The sequence below is a fragment of the Heteronotia binoei genome, chromosome 21, assembly GCF_032191835.1.
Source record: "Heteronotia binoei isolate CCM8104 ecotype False Entrance Well chromosome 21, APGP_CSIRO_Hbin_v1, whole genome shotgun sequence".
NCBI classification, from domain to species: domain Eukaryota; kingdom Metazoa; phylum Chordata; class Lepidosauria; order Squamata; family Gekkonidae; genus Heteronotia; species Heteronotia binoei.
The window spans coordinates 22,238,357-22,260,165 of NC_083243.1; the positions used below are offsets into that span (position 1 = coordinate 22,238,357).

Consider the following 21,809-nt stretch of genomic DNA (forward strand, 5'->3'; position numbering starts at 1 on the left):
AAGAATACACCTTAACAGGGCTTTTTTTGTAGCAGGAACTCCTTTGCATATTAGGCCACACACACCCTGATGCAGCCAACCCCCCAAGAGCTTACAGGGCTCCTAGTACAGAGTTGCCTCCTGTAAGCTCCAGGAGGATTGGCTACATCAGAGGTGTGTGGCCTAATATGCAAAGGAGCTCCTGCTACAAAAAAAAAAAAAACCTGCACCTTAGTATTGGGCAGGCCATATTTCTTGAAAAAAACAGATATTCCAAAGTTAGTTTGTAAAGCGCCTTCAAGCTGCAAGTCAACTTACGGTAACCCCGGTAGAGTTTTCAAGACAAGAGAAGTTCAGAGGTGGTTTGCTATTGCCTGCCTCTGCATAGCAACCCTCGACTTCCCATCCAAGCATAAACCAGGGCCAGCCCTGCTCAGCTTCCGAGTTCTTACGAGATCAGGCTAGTCTGGGCCGCTCAAGTTGGGGTGGAGTTTACCACTATCTTATTAATGCAAATATCTTCATTCTTGGGTGAGCTTAGGCTACATCTCACAACCAAGGAACTGGCACCTGGCCTTGAATTCAGCAGGAGATCACAGGAGCGCAGCTCCTGAACCTTTCTGAGGGTTCTCCTTCCTCCTCCCCACCTACCTACCTTGCCCACTGAATAGTAGGTGGAGCTGCATAACAATCTCTGGATGAGCTCCACCAACTATTTTTCTGCAAAATGACCCGACTGCCACTAATTCTTAAGTCACGTTTGTTTCTTAATGGTTTTATGCCCTGTTCTCCTCAGCCCTCTGAAGAGCCGGTTTTCATGTCTGGGGACTGAAAAACAAAACACTGGCCTACCCAATCTGCTGGAATGCCTGACGCACAATTCAGCTTTTCAGTCACCTCAGTCTCAAAGAGAAACCAAGGCTGACTTGCAGTTCACACTCTATTCCATGCAGATGACTCCAGTTTTGCAGGGCTGGAGAAGAACTTCTGGCTAAGTTCTTGGACAGCTGCTGCCAGTTAAGAGTACAGTTCTGAATTAGAGGAAGCAACATGTCCGTATAAATTACGTGCAAATCTATTTATTTAATTCACTTACACTCCACCTTTCTCCCAATAGGGACTCAAAGCAGCTTACCCCATTCCCTCCTCCTCTGCTTAATCCTCATAAAAACAGCCCTGTGAGGGAGGTTAGCTGAGAGTATAATTGGCCCAAGGTCACCCAGCAAATGTCTGTGGCACAAGTCGGGATTCAAACATGGGCCTTCCAGATACCAGATACTAGAGAGCCAGTTTGGTGTAGTAGTTAAGTGTATGGACTCTTATCTGGGAGAGCTGGGTTTGATCCCCCTCTCCTCCACTTGCAGCTGCTGGAATGGCCTTGAGTTAACCATAGCTCTCGCAGAGTTGTCCTTGAAAGGGCAGCTACTGTAAGAGCTCTCTCAGCCGCACCCACCTCACAGGGTGTCTGTTATAGGGGGGCGGGAAGGTAAAGGAGATTGTGACCGCTCTAAGACTCTGAGATTCAGAGTACAGGGCAGGATATAAATCCAATATCATCATCATCATCATCATCATCATCATCTTCTAATCTAACACTTCTACCCACACTGGCTCTCTTTAAAAAAAATCACTGACACAGCTGGCTGCTTGCTTCAAAACTGATGCTACCTCCTTGTTGCTTGGTGTTGTTGCTGTCACAGCTGACTTACAGCAACCTCTTGGGATTTTCAAGGCAAGAGATGTTAAGAACATAAGAAAAGCCATGTTGGATCAGGCCAATGGCCCATCCAGTCCAAAACTGTGTCACACAGTCGCAAATATACACACACACACACACACATACTGTGGCTAATAGCCACTGATGGACCTCTGCTCCATATTTTTATCCAATCCCCTCTGTTCGGAAGGGGTCTGCAATTGCCCACCTCTACATCCAAGCCCTGGTATTCCTTGATGGTGCCCTGTCCTAGTAACTAACCAGGGCCGATGCTGCTTAGCTTCTGAGATCTGACGAGATCAGGCTAGCCTTCGATTTTCAGGCGGGGGGATGCTGTATCCTAGGCACAGGAAATCTTTTTTTTCTCCCAGCCCAGATGTTAACATTCCACTTTATCTGCAAGAATTAACACTTCCCGTTTCAAAGTCACACCAACTCTAACATTGAATTGAATCATGCTGGAGGTGCTTAGAGGAGAAAACCGAAGTAGAGCACCCTCGGCAGATGGAGGCAGCGACCTGTACTAAAATAAAAGGTAGGGTGAACATAATAATAATAATAATAATAATAGATTTTATTTGTATCCCGCCCTCCCCGCCTAGGCGGCTCAGGGCGGCTAACAGCATTTTATATATTTACATTAATAGATAAAAACTTTAAATTTAACAATTAAAAAACATATAAAAACCAGTTAGTAGATTTAAAATACATAATTTAAGTTAATTTAAATTTTTAAATTTATAAATTTATCTGGCAGTAGTAGTGGTTAGTTCTGTGACGCTGATTCTGCCAGTTTAAATGGTTCAATAGTAATGTAGATGGCGGATCCTTTATTCACAGCAATTCAGCAGTCGATGTCGATATACGTTTGTTTGAAAAGGACGGTCTTGCAGGCCCTGCGGAACTGGTCAAGGTTCCGCAGGGCCCGCACTTCCTCCGGAAGCTGATTCCACAGTGCAGCTGAAAAGGCCCGAGCTCTAGCGTTTTGGAGCTTGACCTCTCTCGGCCCAGGGATCGCCATTTTATTTTTTCCCACTGACCTCAGTGCCCTCTGGGGTTCATATGGGGAGAGACGGTCCCTTAGGTAGGCTGGTCCTCGGCAATGTAAGGCTTTAGAGGTAATGACCAACATTTTGTACTGGACTCGGTACGTAATCGGCAGCCAGTGCAGTCCGCGCAGCCCCGGCCGTATGTGCTCCCATTTCGGGAGCCCCAACAATAGCCTGGCCGACGCGTTCTGCACCAGCTGCAACTTCCGGGTCCGGCACAAAGGTAGCCCCAAGTAGAGGGCATTACAGTAGTCCAATCTTGAGGTGACCGTTGCATGGATCACTGTTGCGAGGTCGCGGCGCTCCAGGAACATGCACTCTCACTGCCAGCCCCAAGGCCTGCATGCTGCCCGTGTCATCAGCTGCCTACTGATTTGCAAGTAAGAGGGAAAGCAGTTTCATGCCAGGGTCTGCCTCATTCCAGTTCCTTTTACTTAAAAAAATATTTCAGTAGCTCTTTCTCTGTAATTTACATTTCGGACTCAAATCCATCTTGTTCCACACACAGTCCCTGCATGGCAAGAGAATGCATGCCTTCCTAGCAATATGTAAGAGCATCAGAAGAGCCCTGCTGGATCAGACCAGTGGCCCGTCTAGTCCAGCATTCAGTCTCACACAGCAGCTGGCCAGTTCCTCAGGAGGGTCAACAACAGGGCACAGAGCAGGGGTGGCCAAACTGCAGCTCAGGAGCCACACGTGGCTCTTTCACACACATCGGAGCCCCTATCAGCTGGCTTGGAAAAGGCATTTCTCTCTTTAAATCACTTCTCCAACCCAAGCCAGCTGGGGGCTTGGATAATGCATTTAAAGTTGCTGTCTTTCCACCTCTCCCTTCCTTCTCCCTCCTTCTACTCACCTTCCTTCCAGCTCTCAAATCTGTTGTTTATTCTATATGGCTCTTAAACTAAGCAAGTTTGGCCACCCCTGGCATAGAGGCTGAGGCCTTCTGATGTTGCCTCCTGGCTCTGGGATTCGGAGGCTTAGTGCCTCTGGCAGTGAATTCCACATTTTCACCACTTGTGCATACAGTGGCATTTTCCTTTTGTCCATTCTGAACCTACTGACCATCAGTTTCATTAGATGTCCCTGAGTTCTCAAATTTTGGGAGAGGCAGAAAGAGTTCTCAACTCTCTCAAACCTACACATAATTTTATCAACCCCTATCATTTTCCCCCTTAAGCATCTCTTTTCTAAATTGAAAAGTCCCAGCCTCCTCAGCCTTTGCTCAAAGGGAAGGTGCTCCAAACCCCTAATCATCTGGGTTGCCCTCCTCTGTACTTTTCCCTACTCTCTAATATCCTTTTTGAGATACAGTGACCAGCACTGTTCACAGTATCCCAGGTGAGGCTGCACCATGTTGTTGTTGCTGTTGTTCAGTCGCACAGTCGAGTCCGACTCTTTCTGACCCCATGGACAAAGTCAAGCCAGGTCCTCCTGTCTTCCACCATTCTACGAAGTCTGCTCAAATTTGTGTTAGTTACATCAGTAACGCTGTCCTGCCATCTCATCTTTTGCCGTCCCCTTCTTCTTTTGCCTTCTGTCTTTCCCAGCATCAGGGGCTTCTCCAGTGAGTGCTCCCTTCTCATTTGGTGGCCAAAGTATTTGAGCTTCAGCTTCAGCATCTGACCTTCCAGGGAACAGTCAGGGTTGATTTCCCTTAGGACTGACTGATTTGGTCTTCTTGCAGTACAAGGGACTCTCAATATTCTTCTCCAGCACCACAGCTTGAAAGCATCTATTCTTTTGCCCTCGGCCTTCCTTATGAAGTTGCACCATAGATCTCTATAAAGGGGCATTACAATATCAGCCGCAGTGGGGTGGAGCTGGAGGAAGCAGATTATTTCCTTCACTTTGATTAAGAACAGGATGGAAACCATCAAAAGTTCAACACTGTTTTTGCAACCTGAGAGATTAACAGCGCAGCCCGAAATGGAGTTAAGTCATTCTGAACTAGCTGTTGGGCTTACAAGGGCATCACTGTTTAGGATTGCTCTTACAAGGGCATAACTCTGTTTAGGATTGCCCTGTTGCTTCATTAAAACACAAGGAAAATGCATTTTAACAAATATACTTTAGAATTTAGCATCAAAGAATCTAGCATTTCACCGACAGAAAAAGCACTGGGTGGAGCTGGAGGAAGCAGAAGATTTCCTCCACTTTGATTGAGAAAGAAATGGAAGCCATAGAAAGTTTGACACTGGTTTTTTTCCCCCAAAGAACACTGAGAGTTTTGACCATTCTTCATCATGGTTTTTTAATTGCTAGATGAGCCAAGAGGCAAAATTAGAAATACAGTGGTTAAAAAAAGGAATTCACTGGACCAGCACCCCCAGTTCAAATTTTTTTACAGCCTTGAACTCACTACAACTTTGTTACATTTTATTTGAGGTTTAGGAAGGCACAGTACAGACAGTTATAAAACAGTCCTCTCTTTCGCTCCAAGGCAAACTTTTTTTTTAAACTTGCACTTTTCAAACAATAAATCTAGTTTAAGGAAATATTCTGATATTTTTGTCCCATGATTTTAATCATAAATGGGACACTTTAACGATGGACTTACACAGTTACTTGGCAATAAATGCCATGGGGGGATCTCTCCGAGTAACCCTAGACAGAATCAAGTCAGCTTGCAGCCTTAGGCGAAGAAGTATTCACCTCTATTCAGGCTCCCCATCTGTATCAGAGCACAAAGATCTACGTCACAAAGTTTTGTGCTAGAACAGACAGGGGATTTCCGCAGTAATTCCTAGAACAGTCCTGTAAGACAGGTCAGAATTATCACCCTCCTATAGCAGAGGGCTGGCGATTGCCTCTTACAAGAGGCTATCACCAGCACCCTCACTCTCAGCTATACCACTGACCAGAATGTTTAGGAAAAGAGCTACAACAAATATTACATTGAGAAATAAATACTAAGTATTAGGCGTTAATAACATTAACAGGTAATGGCCCGAGCTGTGCAAAGAGACTGGTTTAAATGTCACTTCAGCAACAAGTTCATCAAGGCAGCATTAAGCAATCTGTTTTCGGTCAACCTCAAAGCCAGTTTGGGGAAGTGGTAAGAATTGTTATACTAAGATCTGAAAGCCTGCTTTTTTTGCTGTCAAGTCAGAGCTGACTTATGGTAACCCTCTTGGGTTTTCAAAGCAAGAGATGTTCAGCGGTGGTTTGCCTGCCTCTGTGTAGCAACCTGGGACTTCCTTGGTGGTCTCCCACCAAATACTAATTAAACCCTGCTTAGCTTCTGAGATCAGGCTAGCCTGGGCTATCCAGGTCAGGCAAGATCGGGAAGACCCAGGTTCGAATCCTGACTCTGCCCTGACGCTCATCAGCTAACTGTGAGCTAGTCACACACTCACAAGAGAAAATTAAGCTGCTAAAGACAAAGACAGACCAATGAGTCCATCAAAGGCAACAACGTCAGACTGGCAGCAGTCCCCATGAATCTCACACAGACATTTTTCACACAACCCACTCCCTGCTCCTTTTTAACTAGAGGGACTAAGGAACTAAGTATAGCCACCTTCAAGAGGGGTTTAGATACAAATATGGAGCACAGGTCCACCAGTGGCTATTAGCCACAGTGTGTGTGCATATATAAAATTTTTTGCCACTGTGTGACACAGAGTGTTGGACTGGATGGGCCGTTGGCCTGATCCAACATGGCTTCTCTTATGTTCTTATGTTCTAACTGGGCTTCAGCACACAAAGCCGGCATTTTGCCCCTTAGCCACTGCCTGATTCTCTCAGCCTCACCTACCTCACAGGGTTGTTATGAAAGTAAAATGGAGGGGAAACTATGCTCTCCGCCTTGCTCTAGGAGAAAGGGGAATAAATCATTAAAAACTTCCCACCTCCAACATGAGAAGGATTGTCCAGGCAATGAAACTCTTGGGAGCTTGGGAGGCAAAGCCTACAGAGGGCAAGATCTGGGGAATGGAGGGATCAGAGTATAATGCTGTCAATATCATCTTTCAAACAACACCTACCGGAAATGGATTTCTGTAGTCTAGAGATGAACAGCAATCCTAGAAAATCTCCAGACTTTCCTTGGGGAGGAGTGTGCTGGCAACCAGGGCCAAGCCATGCATTGTCTGGCACCTAGGCAAGGCTAACTTCTGGTGCCCCCCCCACACTGATAACATCACTGAGTCACATGGAGGGGTACCCAATTTGGTGCCCCCAGAAGGCTGGCGCCCTAGGCAATCACCTAATTTGGCTAGTGGCAGGGCTGGCCCTATTGGTAACCCTAAACATGGGGGGTCCTGCTGGCCAACCCGTCAGGGCTGTTGTACAAAAAGATGCACATTTGGTATTCTGAGCACAGAGGAGACGTTTCACAGAACTCCCAGTGACGTACGTGCTAAGCCCCTCAAACCCCGGCTTGCCAACCCCCCGGTGGCCATTCACCCACAACCTACCTGTCGTCTGGTTTTCTCCCCTTCCTCCTCAGCATCCCTCCCAGCCCCTCACGAAGCAGCAGCGCTGACAAAGACGTCCCCGGGCCGCCTGGGCAACGGAGAACCGGCGCCGAGGGGAGGCCGCAGGGAAGAGGCTGAGGAGAAGCAGCAGCCCCGGCCTCGCCCGCATCGCCCGCCGCACCTTCCTCCCCCAACTACAGCGGCTCCGATCAGACGGGAGAAGAGGGGCGGGGCCGACGGCAGGTGCCGGCCGCGGCGAAAAGCGGCATCCGGATTGGCTGTAATCCCGGCTACCAGGCGGGCTCGGACGGACCGGCGCCGTTCATTGGAGGAGACGGCGAGGGATGCTCGCGGAGGGGAGAGAAAGCGGCCGAGGGGCGTGGCTGAAGAGGTTGCGGGGGAGGAGGGCGGGGCAATGCAAAACCAAAGGGCGGGGCCTGTTGTGTTGTTGTCTCTCTTTCTCCCCCCCCTCCCCGTCCTTAACAGTGGCCTCAAATGAATGTTTGAGTGGGAGGGGGCGTGGCTAAGAAGCCTCGCACGCTGCAGCTTATCGGGAGAGCGATGGAAAGTGGGGACGCGTTTTGACAAACCTGTGGGCGGGGCTTGATGGGCTGGTTGTTAGCGCCATGGCAACGCTTTTCAGAGGCCTTGGTTTGGCCTAGCGTGGCCAAATAATAACAACAAATAATATAATAACTAATAATAATAGTAACAAATAATATTATTGTTATTTGTTGTTGTTGTTATTAGTTATATAATAATAATAATATAGCTAATAACAACAACAACAACAAATGATAATAAAAACGGTCCTTGAGATTTGGAACATTTCCTAATTGATTTTGGCTATGCCTGGGGAGAGCTGCTGGAGGACTTTAGGCCAGATAGCCTAACCTACCTCGCAGGGCTGCTGTGAAGTAGGGGAGGTCATTCCTGAACTTGAAGGAAGGATGGGAACAAACTGTGGTGATAAACAGAAGGTTACGAAGGCTGGCAGGGTGCCTTTGGCAGAGCTAGATATGGAAGGCAGAAAGCCAACAGATGCAGCTTTCACTGGCATGAGGGCAAATTTGTGAGGCCAAACACTTCATTTGAATTTGTGTTCCTCAGAAGGCTAGCAGCCTTGCTTGGAGTGTACATTGGAATAAAGTTCACATAGGGTTGCCAGTTTTGTTTAATACTCTTTCTTGGCTCTGCCTTTTAACAAAAGCAAACTCCCCCCCCCCCCATCTCTTTTGTTTCTGTGCTTAGAAAGGCTTCAGTTCATCTGCTTCATTCCTTCTCTGTCAAAAGTGCACTTAGAGCAAAAGAGTGGGACTAATAAAAGATCTGTGGTAATGGGGGCTCATGAATCAGACCATTGGTCTACCAAAATCGATATCGCCTGCTTAGACTGGCAGCAGTTTGGATCTCAGAAACAGCTCCTCCACTATTTTTTTTTCACTCCGACCTGAATTGGATTTTAAAAGTAACCACAAGGATAGAAGCATGCCCCCCCCAAAAAATATTTTTTTGTGGCACCTTGAAGGCTAACGTTTATTATGGGAGAAGCATTAATGAGCTGAAGTCTTGTTTAATCACAAGTACATCATCTGCAACCCACCATCTTCCTTTCCCAGTCTTTGCCCACAAACCACCCAGAGGAAACATTCTCAGCTTCTCTTTAATGGCTGGGGTTGCCAGCTTTGGGTTGGGAAATACCTGGAGATTTGAGGAAGGTGGGGTTGGGGGGCAGATAATGCCATCACCTTCAATGGGATATTATCCCATAGCCTCCACCTTCCAAAGTGGCCGTTTTCTCTTAATTGCCTCAAGATCAATTGTAAATTATTTTCAGTCACCACCTGGAGTAGGGTTATCAGCTTCAGGTTTTGGAAATACCTTGAGATATGGAGCCTGGGGTGGGCGGGGTTTGGAGAAATGAGGGGAAGGACTTCAGTGGGGTGTGATGCCATTCAATCCACTTCCGAAGCAACCATTTCCTGCAGGTGAATTAGTCTATGTCACTTGGAGATCAGTTGTAATCTGATATAACCAAAGCACGATATCCTCAGTTTGGTCATATTAGCTTCTAAGGAAAGTTCAATCTTGAGTTGATCCAGAGCACGCTTATTTGTCTTTTTGATGGTCCATGGCAGGGCTTTAAAAAAAAAAATAAAGCCCAGGAGGAACTCATTTGCATATTAGGCATCACCATTGTTTCACACAGGACTTCTTTTGTAAAAAAAGCCCAGCAAGAGCTCATTTGCATAGTAAGCCACACACCCCTGACACCAAGCCAGCTGGAACTGTGTTCCTGAGCGTTCCTGCTCAAAAAAAAGCCATGGTCCACAGTATCTGTAAAACTCTTCTCCAACACCACATTTCATATGAATCAACTTTCTTCCTGTCGGCTTTCTTCATTATCCAACATCTCACACCCACTTATAGTAAGGGGGAATACTACAGTGTGCCTTATCTTGATCTTGGTTGCCAACGATGCATGCATCCCTACACTTAAGGACCTTTCCTGGCTTCTTTCTGGCTGCCCTTCCTGGTCTCAATTTCCTTCTGATTTCTTGGTTGCAGTCTGCCTTTGGGTTGATAATGGAGGGAAGCAGGGGTGCAATTCTAGCAGGAGCTCCTTTGCATATTAGGCCACACACCCCTGATGTAGCCAATCCTCCAAGAGTTTACAAGGCTCTTTTTTGTAAGCTCTTGGAGGATTGACTACATCAGGGAGGTGTGGCCTAATATGCAAAGGAGCTCCTGCCAGAATTCCACCCCCGGAGGGAAGGAATAGAAAATCTTTAGCAATTTCAGTTTCTTCATTGTTAAAGTTGTGTAATTCCGCAGTACTAATTACTTTTATCTTCTTGATGTTCAGCTGTAATCCCGTGACAAAGATACCAAGGCAAAACGTACGACAAGATAGGGAAGTTCACCAGGAATGAATCCTTCAGATTGCAGCCGCAGCATCACCCTGTAGGCCGTGCACTTTCCTGTTCAGTAAAAATGACCTTACCATCCCCATTTGCATATCTACAGCAACTTATTTGTCAAAGATCATAGATGGGAGTAGAATACCACAGTGTATTTGGCCATCTTAAGGTCATGGAAAACGTTTGTGGTTTTTTTAGCCATTGAGTTGGAGCCAATTTATGGCAACCCAGTAGGGTTTTCCAGGCCAGAGATGTTCAGAGGTGGTTTGCCATTGCCTGCCTATGCTTAGCAACTCTGGACTTCCTTAGTGGTCTCCCATTTAAGAACTATAACCAGAGCCAGTCCTGCTTAGCTTCAAAGATCTCACAAGATCAGGCTAACCTGGACTTACCTGGCAGAAAACATTTATGAGCTGTACATGATTGAAAACCAACTTTTATTATTTGTTCTGTTCTTTGGGGGGGATCAACTGAGTTTCCCTTTCTATTTAAAGGCTGGCTCCAGACCTGCAGCTTGGGGCGCATGGGAGCCATCCCAAATCAGGTCAGCTCAAAATGGAGCAGCAGAAGCCCATCTGCACATTCCCCCACTAACTGCCCGTATCCCACGCAGGAGGTGCTTTGGTGCAGTCAGAAGGCTGTAGTGCGCCATTGCCTTGGTGCAGTTTGGATTTCTGTTGTGTAAGTGGATCAATGTTGCCTTTATCAGGGTTCCTGCCTGGCTCATTGGAGAGCCAGTTTGGTGTAGTGGTTAAGTGTGCGGACTCTTGTCTGGGAGAACCAGGTTTGATTCCCCACTCCTCCACTTGAAGCTGCTGGAATGGCCTTGGGTCAGCCATAGCTCTGGCAGAGGTTGTCCTTGAAAGGGCAGCTGCTGTGAGAGCCCTCTCCAGCCCCACCCACCTCACAGGGTGTCTGTTGTGGGGGAGGAAGGTAAAGGAGATTGTGAGCCGCTCTGAGACTCTTCGGAGTGGAGGGCGGGATATAAATCCAATATCTTCTTCTCCATCTTCTTCTTCTCATTGGAGCCTTTCGGTCTGAGCTAGGGGACTCATGAACAATGGGCAGTTGGATCCAAATCCCTGCCGCCCTGCTCCAATCACAGGCCCCCTTGCTGGTTTAAATGATCCAATGGCATCCTAGCACCGGGAACCTTGCACTGCATATAGTTGGCCCATTGGCCCAGTAAAGCAGTCTTCTAGTTTACACGTTACCACGCTGTAACTAATAAAGAGAGCTATCATCACTGCAACCTCGTCTCCTCCTTGCATTGAACCCACTATATAACAGTTTCTTTCCCCCCATGAATTTTTAGTGGACATGTGCACATGCGCTCATGTGCTCTGGGCAGTTTTTTAAAAAAATAAGAATACTGGTGAGCGCCTAGAGCAGATTGGCCAGTTTACACCACCAATCTGCCTCACTTGCGTACTTCCTCATCCAGACACTGAAGAGGCGAACGGCGTGCGGCTCAGAAATTTGCTACCACTTCAAAAGTAGTAGCTTTTTGAGCCACTTTGAGGATGCCGGAGGACGGGGTGAGTACGGGACTGGGGTGGGAGGCAAATGTGTGCGTTTGGATGTGCTTTTCGGATCAATTTCTAAGCCATCCCTGGGCCACCTTAAACTGCCGGTCTGGAACCAGCCAAAGCGTACCTTTCTTATTATACATTGGTCATCATTGCTTATGGTGGCATTTGGGTTCCCCCCTTCCATTCAGTAGTCTGCAGACATTGTTTGCATCTTCGTGTTAAAAGAAGATGAACTATTCTTGTTAAAAGAAGATGAAGAAGAAGATATTGGATTTATATCCCGCCCTATACTCTGAATCTCAGATTCTCAGAATGGTCACAATCTCCTCTACCTCCTCCCCCCCCCACACACACACAACAGACACTCTGTGAGCTAGGTGGGGCTGAGAGAGCTTTTTACAGTAACTGCCCTTTCAAGGACAACTCCTGTGAAATCTATAGCTGACCCAAGGCCATTCCAGCAGGTGCAAGTGGAGGTGTGGTGTATTAAACCCAGTTCTCCCAGATAAGAGTCCGCACACGTAACCACCACACCAAACTGGATCTTTGGTATGACTCTTTTTTTGTTAAAGTGGGTAGCGCCACATTATCCATTAAGAGCTTCTGTTTTATGTACAAAAACATTATACATTTATATGTGCAGAAAAGCAAGGGAAGATGTGAGGACTGTGCAGTTGTAAATGAGACAGATACGCACATTTATTGCCTGTGAATTGTTTGGAAAGGTGCTGAAATGTCTTTTGTTTTATCTGCACCAGATTAGCAGGATCATTCTGGAGTCTCGAGAGGTTTGAAACTGACAGCTAGGAGGATTCTCTGTTTTTATTAGGGAAAATCAGGAAAGAGGTGGTTTTGGGAGGAAGTATGTGATTTCTCATAACAAATGCTGAGTTATGTGTAAAATTTGATCTTTTCCAGGTTTTTTTTTTTATCTTGTCCAGGTTAAAGTGCAGGGAACTTTCTTCCCTTCGAGTTGTAAGCCTGTGAAAGGAAGGTCCCAAAGCCATTCCAACCCCCCACCCCAAAAAAGCAGTCCCCAGGAATCCTTGGGGAAAGGCTATGTGTTAAAGATGTATAAAGCTGATAGTCTGTAGCAGGGCTTTTTTTGTAGCAGAAGCTCTCTTGCATATTAGGCCACGCCCCCTGATATAGCCAATCCTCCAAGAGCTTCCAGGGCTCTTCTTACAGGACCTACTGTAAGCTCCAGGAGGATTAGCTACTGCAGGGGTGTATGGCCTAATATGCAAAGGAGTTCCTGCTACAAAAAAAAAAGCCCTGGTCTTTTGTATGCATAGAGTGAAGTTTATGTTCAGTAGCACTTTTAAGAATGACGTTTAATTCTGGGTATAAGCTTTCATTTGCATGCACACTTCTTTAGATATATTGAAACACCTGAAGCATGCATAGATAGGCATCTCCGAAGACTACCTCGATCCTTTGATGCTGTCCCCTGGGATATCTCTTTTTTAGCTGAGAGGGCATCTATCAATTAGGCCCTGGCGGTCTCTAGTTAGTGCATTCTAGAGTGTGAAGTGGTTGAGTAATGTGTTTCTATTCCTCTTTGTTATGGGTATCTGCACCTTCCACGGAGGTCTGCAGGTCTATACATTTACATCTTGCCATTCCTTCAAGGGACATAGTTGCCTTTCTGTTTTGTCCCCACAACAGTTTTGTGGGGTAAGGGAGAGAGAGAGATCTATTAGTCTATCTCAGGGGTGGCTAAACTTGCTTAACACAAGAATCACGTAGAATAAACATCAGATGTTTGAAAGCCAGGAAGGAAGGGAGGGAGGGAGGGAGGAAGGAAGGAAGGAAGGAAGGAAGGAAGGAAGGAAGGGAGGAAGGAAGGGAGGGAGGAAAGAAGGAAGGAAGGGAGGGAGGGAGGGAGGAAGAGAGGGAGGAAGGGAGGGAGGAAAGAAGGAAGGGAGGGAGAAAGGGAGGGAGGGAGGAAGGAAGGAAGGAAAGAAGGGAGGGAGGGAGGAAAAGGAAGGAAGGAAGGAAGATGGGAGAGGTGGAAAGAAAGCAACTTTAACTTTAAATGCATTCTCCAAGCTGCCGGCTGGCTTAGCTTGGTTAAGTGATTTAAAGAGAGAAATGCCTTTTCCAAGCTGGCCAATGGGGCAGTGGGGGCTTTGAGAGCCACACAATATGTTTGAAAGAGCCACATGTTGCTCCTGAGCCACAGTTTGGCCACCTCGGTCTATCTCCAAGGCCACTTCATGGCAGAGAGCTGAATTTGAGCTTAGGTCGATGAGGTCCTAGTCCAACGCTTTAATAGCTGCACCCCTCTGGTGCTCTCTTTCTTGAATTCTTGCAGAGCTACGGTATAGTTGCCAGCTCAGAGTTGGGAAATTCCTGGAGATTTGGGGTCAGAGCCTGGAGCTGGTAGCATCAGGGGAGGCGAAGGACCTCAGCAGAGCATGATGCTACAGAGTCTGTCCTACGGACCAGTTGTTTCTTTAGGGGAACTGATTCCTGTAGACTGAGGATCTGTTGTAATTCTGGGAGAACTTCGGGCCTCACCTGGGGTCGGCATAGCCTAGCAGTTCCTTTGCAGCAGTCGCAGTGTCTGGCACACTCAGCTGGAAGTCGGCAACCCAGGGCTACAGTTAGGATTGCCAGCTTCTAAGTGGCTGGCCCTAGACTGTCTGGCATCCCCACCCCCGCACGGACAACATCACCGAGTCACATGGGGGGTGCCCAATTTGTCGCCCCCAGAAGGCTGCCTCCCTAGGGTGTCACCTAGTTTGCCTACTGGCAGGGCCAGCCCTGGGCCTGAGGAGCTCTTGGGATTACAACTGTTCTTGAGACAACAGCAATCAGTTCCCCTGGAGAAAACGACCGTGCTAGAGGGTGGACGGTATGGCACTATACCCCTCTGAGGCCTCTTCCTTCCGTGAATCAGCCAGTTTGGTGTAGTGGTTAAGTGTGCAGACTCTTACCTGGGAGAACCGGGTATGTTTCCGCAGCCCTCCACTTGCAGCTGCTGGAATGGCCTTGGGTCAGCCATAGCTCTCCCAGGAGTTGTCCTTGAAAGGGCAGCTTCTGTCAGAACTATCTCAGCCCCACCCACCTCCCAGGGTGTCTTTTGGAGGGGGGAAGGTAAAGGAGATTGTGGGCTGCTCTGAGACTCTGAGATTCAAAGTATAGGGCGGGATATAAATCCAATATCATAATCATCATCTCCTCCTCCTCCAACCCCCCCGGTTCCACCTCCAGATCTCCAGGAGTTGGCAACGATAGCTACAGTGCAGGAGAGCTGCTATAGTAGACCCTATCCTAAAAGCAGGGCTTTTTTGGTGGAAAAAGCTCAGCAGGAACATTTGCATATTAGGCCACACCCCCTGACATCACCATTGTTTTACGCAGGGCTTTTTTGCAGAAGCCCAGCAAGAACTCATCTGTATATTAGATCACACCCCCTGACACCAACTGCATTCCTTGCTTGGGAGAAGGTGAAAGCTAAGCATGACTTTATTTGTGTGTGTGTGTGTGTGTTGAATCCATGTTGTTGCCGCTGTACTGGAAGCAAAGAAGTATCTTCAGTCGCATTGCTTTCCAGTGCCAGCGGGGGGGAAAAAGAAAAGGCTTAGTTGGAGGAGGGGAACGAAGCAATCTCCAGGCAGCATGCCAGCACACTGTGGCACTGCATGCCGTGCAGCAGCGGGAGAAACAGAGGCTCTCTGCCCAGGTCAGCTCAGGACATATAGCCACCTTCTCCTCTGCTTTTAGCATACGCCTCACAGTCCCTAGTTTCTGGTACCTCTCTTCAGTGAAACTCTATCTCTGTTGTGCCCAGGACTTCTTTTTTGTAGAAAAAGCCCAGCAGGAACTCATTCGCTTATTAGGCCACACTCCCTGATGTCACCATTGTTTCGCACACAGGGCCTTTTCTTCAGCAGGAACTCATTTGCCTATTAGGCTACACTCCCTTTTGTTACCATTGTTTCGCACACGGCTTTTTTAATAGAAAAGGCCCAGCAGATACTCATCTGCATATTAGGCCATACCCCTGATGTCACCATTGTTTCACACAGGGCTTTTTTTGTAGAAAAAGCCCAGCAGGAACTCATTTGCATATAGAGCCATGCACCCCTGATGTCACCATTGTTTCCCATAGGGCTTTTTTTGTAGCAGAAGCCCAGCAGAAACTCATTTGCCTATTAGGCCACACCCCTGATGTCACCATTGTTTCCCACAGGGCTTTTTTTTGTAGCAGAAGCCCAGCAGAAACTCATTTGCCTATTAGGCCACACCCCCTGATGTCACCATTGTTTCACACAGGGCCTTTTTGTAGAAAAAGCCCAGCAGGAACTCATCTGCATATTAGGCCACACACGACTGATGTCACTGTTGTTTCCTGCCGGGCTTTTTTTGTAGAAAAAGGCCATGCCTCCTGACTCCAAGCCAGCCGGAACTGTGTTCCTGTGCGTTCCTGCTCCAAAAAAGCCTTGGTTGTGCCTTTTGGAAAGAATGGAGCGGGTGTTTCAAGTGCTGTTAAAGAGTGCTTCACCTCTGTGCTTCACCAAAGGTTTCTGTTTCAGACACTTCACGGCGAGCCTGAACAGCTGAAACCCTCTTAAGTTAATTCATCGAGCACGCTTTGCGGTCCCACCCTGCTTTGGAAGCCAGGGCAGAACCGACCGTTTCAGGCCACGCACATCAAGAGGGTGGGGGAGAAGGGCCTTCCGCAATGTGTTTTACAGGGAGGGGCCCAGGAAGAGAGCCTTGGTGAGAAAACAAGGCTGTTGCAAGAAGGGCTTCTTCCTCTTTGAAAGGTGGGAGGGGTTCGCTGTAGCAGCACAAAGAAAGAAGGGAGATGCCCAGCGATCAAGAGCAAGATGCAAGCAGTCACTGCTATCTTCTTCAGGACAGCGACTCACCACAGCTCCTTCTCTGCCACAAATGTTGTTAGCCTTTAAAGTACTACTGGACAAGGGGTGGCCAAACTATGGCTTGGAAGCCACATGTGGCTCTTTCACACATATTGTGTGGCTCTCAAACCTCCCACTGCCCCATCGGCTGGCTTGGAGGAGGCATTTCTCTTTAAATCACTTTTCCATGCCAAGCCTGCTGGCAGCTTGGGAGGAAAGGAAAGGTCCCCTGGGCAAGCACCAGTCGTTTCCGACTCTGGGGTGACGTTGCTTTCACAACGTCACCCCAGAGTCAGAAACGACTGGTGTTTGCACAGGGGACTGACTGCCTGTTAGTTTTACCTTTACATTAGAAGAAGCTGGTAAACAGGTTCATTCCATGAGCAAACAGATCTCACTATTTGGTGAAATCTTGATTTTCAGTACCACGAGGGGCTGCCAATCCCCAGGTGGGGGCAGGGGATCCCCCAGTTTAGAAGCCCTCCCCCCACTTCATGGTCATCAGAAAGCAGGGGGAGGGGAAGGAAATGTCTGCTGGGAACTCAATTATTCCCTATGGAGACATTCCCATAGAAAATAATGGAGAATTGATCCACGGGTATCTGGGGCTCTGGGTGGGGGGCTGGTTTTTTAGGTAGATGCACCAAACATTCAGTATAGCATCCAGTGCCTCTCCCCAAAATACCCAAAGTTTCAAAAAGATTGGACCAGGGGGTCCAGTTCTATGAGCCCCAAAAAGAAGGTGCCCCTATCCTTCATTATTCATCGAAGGAAGGCATTTAAAAAGGAGTGTGGTCCCTTTGGTGATGGCCAGAACTCCCTTTGGAGTTCAATGATGCTTGTCACACCCTTGCTCCTGGCTCCACCCCCAATGTCTCCCAACTCCACCCCCAAAGTCCCCAGATATTTCTTGAATTGGACTTGGCAACCCTAGTACCACGTACCAGGTTTTGTGTCACGCAGAGCACTTCCCCTGGCTGCATTTAATCTGATCTGCTTTTATTAATTTCAGCGTATCTTTATTTTTATACTTCTGAACACACTAGAAGGGAACTGCAGGGTGGCAGTGAAGCTGCTGATTTGGGGGAAAGGCCAGTGACTCAGTATCTGCTTTGCATGCAGGAAGTCCCAGATTCAGTCTTGGGTGTCTCAAGGTACGGGGGGGGGGGACAGGGGGTGGATAATGTGGGAAACCCCCCGCCCCATGTACAGATTGCCAACCTCCAGCTGGCACCCTGCTATTTGCAGTTGACCTCCAGGTGGTGAAGATCATTTCCCTTGGAGAAAACAGCTACTTTGGAGGGTCAGCCTTTTGGCACCATACTCTGCTGAAGTCCCTCCCCTCCCCAAACTCTGCCCTCCCCAGGCTCCACCCCAGAAAATCTCCAGAGCCAGTTTGGTGTAGTGGTTAAGTGCACGGACTCTTATCTGGGAGAACCGGGTTTGATTCCCCACTCCTCCACTTGCAGCTTCTGGAATGGCCTTGGGTATCAGCCACAGCTCTTGCAGAGCTGTCCTTGAAAGGGCAGCTTCTGGGAGAGCTCTCTCAGCCCCACCCACCTCACAGGGTGTCTGTTGTGGGGGAAGAAGATAAAGGAGATTGTAAGCCGCTCTGAGAGTCAGGCCTAGACTCCCCTGTTTTGGTTCAAAACCTAACCCATAACTTGGCCTGCGGTCCCTAATCACCTCATTAAAGGTAAAGGTAGTCCCCTGTGCAAGCACCAGTCGTTTCCGACTCTGGGGTGACGTTGCTTTCACAACGTTTTCACGGCAGACTTTTTACGGGGTGGTTTGCCATTGCCTTCCCCAGTCATCTACACTTTCCCTCCAGCAAGCTGGAGACTCATTTTACCGACCTCGGAAGGATGGAAGGCTGAGTCAACCTGGAGCCAGTTACCTGAACCAACTTCCGCTGGGATCGAACTCACGTAGTGAGCAGAGGGCTCCGATTGTAGTACTGCAGCTTTACCACTCTGCGCCATGGGACTCTTAATCACCTTATCACCTGTAATAACGTTCCTTGTGAACTGACCCCATTACCTGTCCCACATCCTTCAGTTTCTCTCTTCGGAAAAATCCTGTTTACCCAGTTCTGCTCGGTGACTAGCCTTGGGAGGAGGGACCAAAGGAGTGCGGGTTGTCTCACCCAAGGCCGCTCCAGCTGTCGGCAACTTGGCACACCTGATCTGAAGAGAGCCAGGCCTGGGAATTTAAGCAGGAAGGAGGAATTGCAAGATACTCTCCTCTAGCCAAACCAGAGCCTCAGCGCTAGCAGAAAATACTCTATCAACTGTTTAAGCAAGGGAAGCGGCAGGCCTTTAATTCAGAAGGAGCTCACAGGAGCACAGCTCCTGAACCTTTCTGATGCCCCCTCCTCTTCCTCTTCCTCCTCCCACCTACCTTGTCCATTGAATAGTAGGTGCAGCTGCATAACAATCCCTGGATTAGGAGAGCAGGCAGCCAACCAGCCATCAGGAGCTTTGCCACACCCCCAGCAGCCCTCGTTAACCCCTGGAGAAGCCCCTGCCACCCTTTCTCCACTTCCTATGTCATTTTGGGCAGCGGGTGGCTTGCTGGCCTTTTGACTGGGGGGCAGCCCCAGGAGAACCCCAGGTGAGTGAGGCCTGGTTGGACTGGTTGGATCTCTAGCCAGCCCAGGCAGGCCTCACTCGCCCAGGGGTCTCCTTTCTTGCATCGGGTTGCTTTTGGCTGGGGGGGCAGCAGCATATGCTAATCAGTTATGCTAATAAGCTTCACCACCTATTTTTCTACAAAACGACCCCTGGGAAGCAGTAAGGGGAAATTGGAGAGTACCAGACCCTTTCCTGCAGCTTTAAAAGCCTTTCAAAAAGACGGTTCAGTTAGGGTTGCCAACTCCAGATATGAAAATTCCTGGAGATTTGGGGTGGAGCCAGGGGGAGGAACTTCAGCAGGGTATAATACCACAGAGTTCACTCATAGGGTGCCAGGTCCCCCCTCTTCACTGGTAGGGGATGGGGGGGTAGAGTTACCAGCTCCAGGTAGAGCTGTGGTGGCCAAACTTGCTTAATGTAAGAGACACATAGAATAAATGTCAGATGCTTGAGAGCCACAAGACGTGAACAAATATTACACACATTTTTTATTAAAACTATTAATACTAGTTTTCTTTGCACAGAAATATTAAATACATATATAAGCACTTTACAACGCTACCATACTAGAAGGGGACTTTAAAAAAACAAAACAAAAGCAGGGAATAACAGTCCCCATAAGACCAGCATAGGGAAAGGTTAGGGAATAATTTTTGGCATCAGTGAGAGAAGGAAACACACATGTACCATATAAATCCCTGACCTCTGTTTGCATCATTATGCATCTGTTTGCCTTGACAGCAAGTTTAGTAAATACAATTTAGTAAATACAAGCTCGTACAAGCGCTATGAAACTAAGGGGGAACCCTACACTGCCCTCTTTAATTCTGTCCCTCCTTCCAGTGGCTCATAGAATCATAGAGTTGGAAGGTACCTCTAGGATCATCTAGTCCAACCCCCTGCACAATGCAGGAAACTCACAAACACCTCCCCCAAAATTCACAGGATCTTCATTGCTGTCAGATGGCCATCTAGCCTTTGTTTAAAAACCTCCAAGGAAGGAGAGCCCACCACCTCCCGAGGAAGCCTGTTCCACTGAGGAATCGCTCTAACGGTCAGGAAGTTCTTCCCAAGGTTGAGCCGGAGACTCTTTTGATTTAATTTCAACCCATTGGCTCCCTTGGCTCTTGCACTCGCTTTCCCCTCTCTAGGTCTCTGGGCAACCTCTATGGCGGAGGAGAATAGCTTGCAAGCCTATTTCTCCGTCCTTCCCCATTTCACACACAGCAGAAATATTCGCCTACCTATGGGCCAGCGTTCAGAGGCTGACTGAGATCCTGAAGCGAAGCATGCTTACTTGAGACTAAGCCTGCATTAAGTTCCTCCTTGACCTCTGGGAGCTGCACAATACGCATGAAAGAGCCACATGCGGCTCCTGAGCCACAGTTTGGCCACCCCATCCTAGAGATTTTGAGATGGAGCTTAGGGAGGACAGGGACCTCCATGAGGTAGAATGCCACGGAGCCTGCCCTCCAAAGCAGCCATTTTCTCCAGGAGAACTGATCTTTGTGGTCTGGAAATGAATTATGGGGGATCCCCAGCTCCCACCCGGAGGTTGGTGTCCCTAAAAAAGCAGTCATTTTCTCCAAATCTCAATAGTCTGGAGTTGGGCTGTAATTGTGAAATCTCCAGGCCCCACCTGCAGGTTGGCAGCCCTTGGTTCCATGCTGCACTCCTTGGAGGGAGGTTCTTGCAGGGTCTGAGACTCCTCATTCTCTTCCCATGATGCAGCAGAGGCTGAAGAGGAAATGGCATGTGCCCAGGTTGCTCTGTGTTGAATCAGCTGTGTTTTGGTGCCAGTTTGCTGTAATGGTTAAGTGCGCGGACTCTTGTCTGGGAGCACCGGGTTTGATTCCCCACTCCTCCACTTGCAGCTGCTGGAATGACCTTGGGTCAGCCATAGTTCTCGCAGAGCTTTCCTTGAAAGGGCAACTTCTGGGAGAGCTCTCTCAGCCCCACCCACTTCACAGGCAGTGTTCCCTCTAAGCTGAGTTAGTGTGAGCTAGCTCACCATTATTTAGCCTCTGGCTCACACATTTTTATCTTAGCTCAGGAAAGATGGCTCCAGAGCAAGCTAATTTATGCAGTAGTCAAATCGCTTGCTCACAACTTTAAATGCCAGTTGCTCACAAAGAAGAAGAAGAAGATATTGGATTTATATTCTGCCCTCCACTCAGAGTCTCAGAGCGGCTCACAATCTCCTTTACCTTCCTCCCCCACGACAAACACCCTGCGAGGTGGGTGGGGCTGAGAGGACTCTCATGGCAGCTGCCCTTTCAAGGACAACCTCTGCCAGAGCTATGGCTGACCCAAGGCCATGCTAGCAGGTGCAAGTGGAGGAGCAGGGAATCAAACCTGGTTCTCCCAGATAAGAGTCCGTGCACTTCACCACTACACCAAATTTAGAGGGAACATTGCTCACAGGGTGTCTATTGTGGTGGAGACAAAGGTAAAGGAGATTGTGAGCCGCTCTGAGATTCAGAGAGAAGGGCGGGGTATAAATCCAATGTTGTCGTCTTCTTTTGACACTTGGAAATGTGTAACTCTTCTTGGCTTGCAGATCGGAATTAGAAACATTTTCACTGGCGCATGTCATGTCCCTTATTTATTTATTTTCTATTTTGTTGCCTCTTTGCCAAATGCAGCCAAGGAAACACGAAATGTTAATTTCTATGTGTCAGGC

General features: G+C 48.1%; 1 protein-coding gene across 1 annotated transcript in view; it reads right to left on the bottom strand.

Moving 5' to 3' along the window:
• CLBA1 (clathrin binding box of aftiphilin containing 1) overlaps positions 1-7,525 on the bottom strand; it is a 49,973-nt gene extending 42,448 nt beyond the window's left edge. The window contains exon 1 of the mRNA XM_060262715.1: positions 7,167-7,525. The gene's annotated coding sequence lies outside the window, so the exon portion shown is untranslated. The remainder of the gene's footprint in view (positions 1-7,166) is intronic.
• Positions 7,526-21,809: the final 14,284 nt, after the last annotated feature.